This window comes from Meleagris gallopavo, chromosome 6 (assembly GCF_000146605.3).
Source record: "Meleagris gallopavo isolate NT-WF06-2002-E0010 breed Aviagen turkey brand Nicholas breeding stock chromosome 6, Turkey_5.1, whole genome shotgun sequence".
Lineage (NCBI taxonomy): Eukaryota > Metazoa > Chordata > Aves > Galliformes > Phasianidae > Meleagris > Meleagris gallopavo.
In genome coordinates, this window is record NC_015016.2 from 149,422 (window position 1) to 157,750 (window position 8,329).

General features: G+C 52.3%; 1 protein-coding gene across 1 annotated transcript in view; it reads left to right on the forward strand.

Moving 5' to 3' along the window:
• Nucleotides 1–8,329, forward strand: part of MAP4 (microtubule associated protein 4) — a 241,347-nt gene that overhangs the window by 128,451 nt on the left and 104,567 nt on the right.

The window sequence follows — 8,329 nt, forward strand, 5'->3', positions numbered from 1 at the left end:
CCTGGTGGGAGAGCTGGGCAGCAACCTGGCGGCCCTGGGCAACCTGCTGCAGGGCTACGGGCACCTCCAGCAGCGCCTGGACAACGTGGAGAACCTGCTGAAGAACAGGAACTTCTGGATCTTGCGGCTGCCCCCTGGCACCAGGGGCGAGGTGCCCAAGGTGAAGGCACGGGGCTGCACTCACAGTCCTGCCGCAGTGCCGTGAGCCCCGAGCGCCTTGGTGGCGAGGAAGGGCCGGTCCTCATCCCCGCGGTTGGGATGGTGAGCCCTGGGGCTGCGCTGCTGCCAGCGTCAGTGCACAGAGATGTGGCAGAGAGCGTGGCGGAGATCCTGTCGTATCTACAGCTTGGGCTGCGGCTTTCGTGCTTGTCCTGCCGCTCTGTCCCTGGTGCCGCTCCCGCCTTGAGTTGTCTGAGGAGCTGCAGCCCACAGTGGCTCTGCACGCGGGCCCCTGGAAGCACAAATGGCACAAATTGCGGAAATGCTGGAGCGCTCTGCTCTCAGTGATGGGCTGGGGCAGATGAGCACCTGTGAAACCAAGACTTGCAAGCCCCCGTGTGGCCAGGCATGCTTTGCCCTCAGCTCCTGTGACCAAAGCCAGGCATTCCCTTCATGTGTGCTATTTCCAGTTATCTGTAATTGCAGCAAGCAAGTCACCGAGCGTGTAATGTTAACTTGTGATTCCAGGTGCCCGTCACATTTGATGACATTGCCGTGTACTTCAACGAGCAGGAGTGGGAGAGACTGGACAGCTGGCAGAAGGATCTGTACAAAGCTGTGATGAGGGGTAACTACGAGACCCTGATTTCCCTGGGTAAGGCACGGGCTCTGCTTCTCCCAGTGAGCTTCTCTTCTGTTTAACTCGGGCTGTTTCTCTCTTGTTCAGTGGGGCTGACTGCCCATAGCTTGCAGAACCTGGGCAGCCAATCATTTTCCATCCTTCCTGCTTGTTAGCAGTAAACAAAACCTATAACTGATAGGTAATATATACCAGTAATAGTTAATAGTAGTGATAATAATGCAAACAGCATCTATTATTTATTAAAAAAAAAAATAAATCATGTGTGATGCTGTTCTTAATAACTGTATAAGAGGATTCAGGATGGTCAGGGAACCATCATGATCTTCCAGCACAGTTCAGGAGTTATCTAGGTGAAATCTGATAATTGCATCTTGAACGACGTTTTGTTTTCTGTCTTTTTGTCACTGATTTAAAGTGACAGGGACCATTTCGCACGTGCCTTGATAAAGAACCAACTTAATCATGTTTAGTCCTTCTAAGGACATTTGACGTGTTCTTGGATGGTTTGGGCTAGAAGATATTTCTTATCAGAAACTGCTTCTTGGGCAACTAGTAGTGTGGTGGTCCATGCAGTTACTGACAATGAGACTTCACTTTTCTCAATAGAGACTTGATTTTTCTAGCAGTACTCTGTAGAAACAACAAACCTGTTCTTAAAATGGTCCATCTGACGTAGCCATCGCTATGGAGCAGGAATCTTTCTGTCCCTACCTCAGAACTAAACTAATCTGATAGCAATAGATCAGCCATCTTCAAATCACTGCTAATGTTGAGATTGGAGGAAAATGTTAAGTTCAGAGCCTCTCCTTTGAGGTTTTAGGTCACCGTCCATTATTTAGATCTTTGCTGTACTTGAGCAACAGCTCTGCTGATGTGTGAATCCCACCACGGAGCCGCCGTTCTCCCTTGTGTCAGTGCAGGTGGGAGGTCTGTGTCTGTCCAGGCTGCCTGCCAGCCTTTGGGGTTAGGAAGAATGGTCACTCTGAAGTGTTGGGCAATTTGCTACAGTAACAGCTAGTTCCTAACAAAACATGTTGTCCTGTGCTTCTCTGAGCAGACTATGCCGTTTCCAAGCCTGACATCCTGTCTCGAATTGAGAGGGGTGAAGAGCTCTGTGTCAAAGACTGTTGGGAGGCCCCGCAGACGCTCAACCGAGACGGTTCAGAACCCCCACAGACCATCCAGGATGGGCAGGAGCTCACACAGACACACAGCCCAAGCAGTGAGGAACCTCTGCAGGCACACATCCAAGGCAGCGAGGAGCCCAGACAGGGCTGCAGCAAAGACAGCGAGGAGCAGCTGAAGACACGCCTCAAAGATGGTCAGGAGCCCACACAAATGTGTATCAGAGATAGTCAGAATACCCTGCAGACGTGCATCGAAGGTCGTCAGGAGCCCCTGCAGGCACCAGAAGAGATGGACCAGGTGGAGGAGGCTTTGGGAAAAGACGTCCGTGTGGAAGCTGACAGGGGTAAGTTTCACATGCGCCAGAGGGACGTGGCAGTTCCTGTCTCAGCCTTGTCAGATCTCCCATTGATGTCTGTTAGGTATGACCTGCTCTGAGGTTCTTTTGTATTTTGATTGTATTGTCTAAATCTCCATGGAGTGCCTCGAATCTTACTTACTTCCAAGAGAAACGTTTATGCTTGGCCAGATGAATCCCGTGGAGACAGAGTGCTCCTTTGAGTAGAGCCTGCAGCAGCAGGGCAGACCTCATGGTCAGTTCCAGCCCTTTTCCTGGGCAGTTCTGCAGTCCTTCACCTGATTGCACGCATCAGCCCCAGTGCTTCTGAGGACAGTACTGCTTGCTTTGCTGAGAGAGGAGACCTGGTTGGAAGTAGGAGCCTGCAATGGAAGGAGGAGGCTGGAGCAGCCATGCTTGCTCTAGGGGTTGCAAAAGGAGTCAGGAGAGCCATGGGGCGTGGCAAGAAAGAGTTGGAAAAGTGAATTGCAAGATTTTGAAGGCCAAGCAAGAAAGGTAGAAGATGCTGGAAAGCTGCAGTCAGAGCCAGAGGTGGAGCTGTGTTTGAGAGCTATTTCTTGTTGAAATTAGAAGCTGGGGGCTACAGAAGCTTCAGGAAAGGCGAAGTGAACAGTGACAGGCAAAGGGCAGGCTCTGTCCTTGGAGAAAAGTTACTCTGAAACTATAGGAACCCCATCGTGACTGTGCAGGTTGGTTTATGAAGTGCTCCTTAGGAGGTGGAAGTGATGTTCGATGGGCATCATGGGTTTTTCCCTCTCCATTCAGATTTTAAGTCACGTCCTGTTACTCAGATTTTCTCTGTACTTGAGCTACAGTTGTGCCTTATGGGTGGATCCTGCCATAACACCATGAAATCAGCACCACTTTGCCTGTTAGAGCACGGATAACATTTGTGTCTGTCCTTACTGCCTGCCATCTCTGGGGTTAAGGAGGAACGGTCATTCTGAAGTTTCTGACCTTTCAGCACAGTGATGTTGTAGCCAGTTCCTAACAAAACATGCTGTCATCTGCTTCTCTGTCCCTAAGCAGAGTTCGCTGTGTCCAATCCTGACATCCCATCCCAGACTGATAAGAATGAAGAGCTCTGTTTCCAAGACGGTCAGGAGCCCCCAGAGCCGTTTATCCAAGACAGTCAGGAACCCCCACAAACAGTGAAAGAGACGGACCAGAAGGAAGAGGCTTTGGGAAAACAAAAAGTCCCTGTGAAAAGTGGCACAAGTAAGTTCCCAGGGTGCCAGGAGGATGTGCTTCCCCAGCTGTTCCAGTCCCTGCTCTCAGATCTCCCAGCAGTGTCTGGAGGAGGGTATGGCTGGCTTCTGTGCTTAGAGGAGCATTAGCAGGGGAAGGCAGAAGTCCTGGGGTGTGCTATCAATGTGCTAATAGGGAAAATAGAAGATGTTTAATGTTCTGAAGACAAGTCATAGAAGAAATGCCATCTCTAGGATCAGTGGAGAGAGTTGAGGAGGGATGAGGCTGCTCTGCAGAAGTGATGGCTTGTGGCACTTCGGTGACTCTTCTCAGACCTCTCTCTGCTTTTGATCCTGCTGTGTGGCTTCGTTCCAATTCCTGCTGATACCTTGCACATTTTTGATGTCATAGAACCATTAAAGTTGGAAAAGATTACTGAAATCTGGTCCAGCCCTGAACCCACCCTCACCATGCCCACTGACCACGTCCCTCAGTGCCACATCTCTGTGGTTCTGGAACACCTCCAAGGATGCTGACCCCCACCCTCTGGGCAGCCCGTGCCAGTGCCTCACCGTGCATGTGACACATCTCCAGTTAGCATCACACCAAAGCAAGGAGACAGAAAACTGGGATGTTTAAAATTGCTTTTATCTCCTTTACAAACAGAATTTCCCAGGGTGGTGATGCACGTTTTGTCCATGAGTGCACAGAAAGAGGAGTCAAGCAGGGAAGATCATCCCGACTCAGAGGTGGAAGATGACCCGGCAGAGTTTGGCTCCGGTGAGTATCCCCGTGTGTGGGAGATGCCGTGCACAGCAGGCAGGAAGCAGCTCCAACAGGCTTGGAATGAGGGCTGTGGGGAATGTTTCTTTTGCTACCCAGTAAGGAAGGGCTCTGGTGCAGGCACAGTGTTCAGCTCTATCATCTCCACAGAAGGAATGAGTCCAATTGGAGACAGTTCTGTCAGAAATTAGCGGAAGTGTGCTCATTTGCCTGTAACATTTGGCATTTACCGACAGACTCAAGTTTGTCAGAAGCAAAGAGCCTGGAGATGCTGCAGATCGCAGCCCTCCGATGGCTTTTTATCGTGCTACACCTTGTGGCCGTTGTTGGTATTGTGGTTTTAGGGGTGGGTCCCTTTGCACAACCTGCCCTGGTGGCACCACAGCCGAGTTCTTCTGGGAGCAGCAGATCTGCCCCTGACACCCACTGGTTTGCTTAATGCATGTGGGCAGCAACTCTGCACGCTGCGTTCTCAGATATGTTGGCAGCTCAATTAAGAAGTGTGCTCAGTGCTTTGAGACCTTACCAAAACCTCAGATTTGCTCTAAGAGGGTGAGTGACTCATGGCTCCACTGTCTCTTTTCAGAGGAAGTCTTTCTGTTAGAAAATGAAAAGGCCTCTGAAGCGGCTTCTCTTCCTGAAAGCGTCAAGGTGAAAGAGGAAAGGCCCATGGCATCACATGAGGCATCTGCACCTTCTCTCGGCCCAGAGGGCCAGAAGTGCCCAGGAGAGCAAGCCAAACCCAAGAGCAAGAAGAAGCCAAGCAGGTATGCGAGCAACAGCCTGCTGATGGGCGACTGCCGGCGCGGCTACGTCCGTGAGTGGTCGCACCCCTGCACCGAGTGTGGAAAGCGCTTCCGCCTGAAAATCAACCTCATCATCCACCAGCGGAGCCACGCCAAGGAGGGGCCCTATGAATGCACGATGTGTGAGATCAGCTTCACTGACAAAAAACGCTTGGTCCTTCACCAGGGCATCCACACGCAAGAGAGGGCCTTTGCGGCCAAGGTCTGGGGGAACACCCACCCGGAATTGAGGATGGGGCCGAGGAAGAAGCTCTGCAGGTCTCTTCATGGCAGTGCCCAAAGCCTGGCTTACAGGACACGTGCAGGGGGGTCCTGGCTGGGCCAGGCCAAGGAGGAGCTATCCAGACCCTATTTCTCACAACAGCAAATGCCTGGCACTCACACAAGGAGTGTGGTTAAATGCAACCTTTGCAGTAAGAGCCTCTCGTGCCCCTCTTCCCTCCAGCGTCACCTGAAGACCCACGCCAAGGACAGGCCATACTGCTGCTCCACCTGCAAGAAATGCTTCACCCGCCGAACTCACCTTCTGCGCCATGAGCAAATACACGAACGCCAGAAAGCCCTAGAAAACCAGCAGCCCAAAGCAGAGCAGCCCGTGTCTGCCACAGCAACACAAAGCTGGCCCCAGCCCTAAGGAGCCCCGGAGTGCCCGGCCAGAGCGCTCCTCACACACTGAACCAGGCACTCAAGAAGTGTCAGCTCGGTGCCTGCTGCAGCCAGAGCTGTTCAGTGAATGCACTCCTGGTGGTTGCTGCAGAACACATACTTCCAGATAATCCTAGACTTGTGATATCCCAACTTGGAAGGCACCCTCAAGCGGCACCGGTTCCCATTCAAGAACTGGCACATCCACTGCTATGGTGGGAGCGCAGTCCGGCCTGTTGTGAAACTAGGAAATAGGGTGGCAGTTTGGGAGGCAACAAACGACAACAGGAGAGATCCAAATTGCTTGTTTCCCTAGGGAGAAACTGAGCATCGAGACAGATTTTTGCACACGGTGGGCCACTGGGGTTGTGTACCATTCATCAGATGGACTTTCCATGGTTGGAGAATGAATCGAAGCCTGGATGCCATTATGTAGAACAAATTACAGAAGCCTCTGGTGATACAAAATGCTTTACCATCCCTCAGTTTTGTGTCTGCTGGCTGATGCATGAAACTTTCCCAAACTGACCTCCCCACATGAGCAGGTATGTCTCCTGCAGCCCAGTCAAAGGAAGCTGTAAGCAGCTGTTGAGCTCAGCTGTTATTTGATGCTGGAGCCGACCACTTTGTTTTGGAAACAGAATTGAACAGTGAAGTGGAAGGACAGAAGGGTCTCAAACTGGAAAATCAGAGTGAATTCCCAGTGAGCTCTTCATTTTGGTGACTGTTTCTTGGCCACGATTGCCAGGTGGAGAGCGGGGCACTTCTGAGATCCCACCGTGTCCTGGCCATGCTTGTCTGATAACCCATCCTGCTGATTAAATCCACTAAACATCAGATCTGCTGGGGAACACCTGTCCATTGAGCTGGAGGACAGGCAGAACAACACAACCCGCGACTCTGCAGGGATGCTGTGGGTCAGTTCCCAGCAGCTATCTTCCCTTGAAGAAGGCCAGCCCTCAAGATGGCTAATAGCTTCTTAAAAGCTAATAATGCTTTTAAGAAAAGTCTGCAGGTAGGATTCCTCCTGTGCTGCAGCACAGCCTGCACAGGGACCCCCTTGCCTTGGATGTGTTGGCTGACACAGAATCACAGAAGCACAGGGGTCAGAAGGGGCCTCTGGAGATCCTCCAGTCCAACCCTCCTGCTAACACAGGTTCCTATGGTAGGTTGCACAGGAAGGTGTCCAGGTGGGTCTTGCTATCTCAGCTTCTCTGCACTGGAGTGTTCCCTCTGCTCGTCCCTGCTGTGACCAGAAGCCATGCACAATCCCTCTATAACTAACCACGTGGAAGAATAGTTATGCTAGCTACCTCTGCTGTCCCACGGAGTGGCAGCCTGGTAGGTGATAAAGCCAGGCCAGAGAGGTGCTGGTGGCCCCAGGAACCACGTGAGCCACCAGGTGCACTGCTGGGAAACACAAATCACGTGTAGAGAATAGCCAGCCCTGCTGGCATCGCCACGCAGGCCAAGCTGCTAGCACACTTGAGTTCTTTTTCTCCATTTAATTGTTTGATGTGATTACTTGAAATTATGAAGTGTGTGCCCCTCTCTGGGCAGGGAGTGTGAGGAACCAATTACTTTAGATTTTTCATTCCTGGCCACCTGTGAAGGTCTGAAGGGCCATAAGGTGGCATTGCCTGGGCCACTTCCTATCGCATGCATCCATGGTGCACAGGACAGGGCTGGGCTGCACAGCTGTGCCCACGGTGTTTGAAATACTCCAGGCCATTCTCACACTGTCCTGCACTTGTCCCCAGCACCATGGTACTGCAAAGCTCCACGAGACAAGGATGGTTGCTACCTTACAGGCTGTAAGGTGAAGGCCTGGCAGACGGCTCTGCTGCAGCTTGGGCTGATACTGGTTGTCCCTGCCCAGGTAACTGTCACAGTAAATCCCAGCAATGTAGGGCAAGTCAGCTGCTGCAATGGTATCATCACACACCTCTGAGTCCGGGGGCTGCGTGGAGGAGATGGGCCCTCCCTCTGCCGCAGCCTGGAGCATTTGCTTTGTGAGTGGGACCAGTGTTTTGTAGGAAATCTCTCATCCCTTTCTCAGGCTGTGGAATCAGTAAAATGTTTTGTCTGTACACGTGCCTGTTCTTGGTTATCTTTCTGCAGGGTGTGTGTGTGTTAGTGCTGCTCAGATAGAAGGGAGCAGAGGCCTCACTGCGTAGCTTATTGGAGATCCAGCCTCTGAGCATCCTGCATGCACCCTGATCTGTGTATGGCTGCACCTGCACACACCTCTGTGGCTCCCAGGGCTGCATTGCTTCCATCTCACCCAGAAAGTCCCTGATACAGGTCCCCACTGCTACTGTGGGCCTGAGGGTATGGCATGGAGCTGTGTCAGGGGAGGGCTGGGGGGGGTTGGGTTAGGGAGAGGCTCAGCCCCAGAGGGCGGTGGGCACAGCCCTGAGCTGCTGGAGCTCGCAAAGCATTGGGACGTTGCTCTCAAACATAGCATTTGTTGGCCCTGTATGGGGTCAGGGGTCAGACTCAGTGGCCCTTGTGGGTCCCTTCCGATATGGGACATTCACAGGGCATCTTTGGCCACCACTGGCCCGTGGCAGCGGCCACGTTGTCATGAGGGTGCAGTGCACAGAACGGGCGGGGGGCACT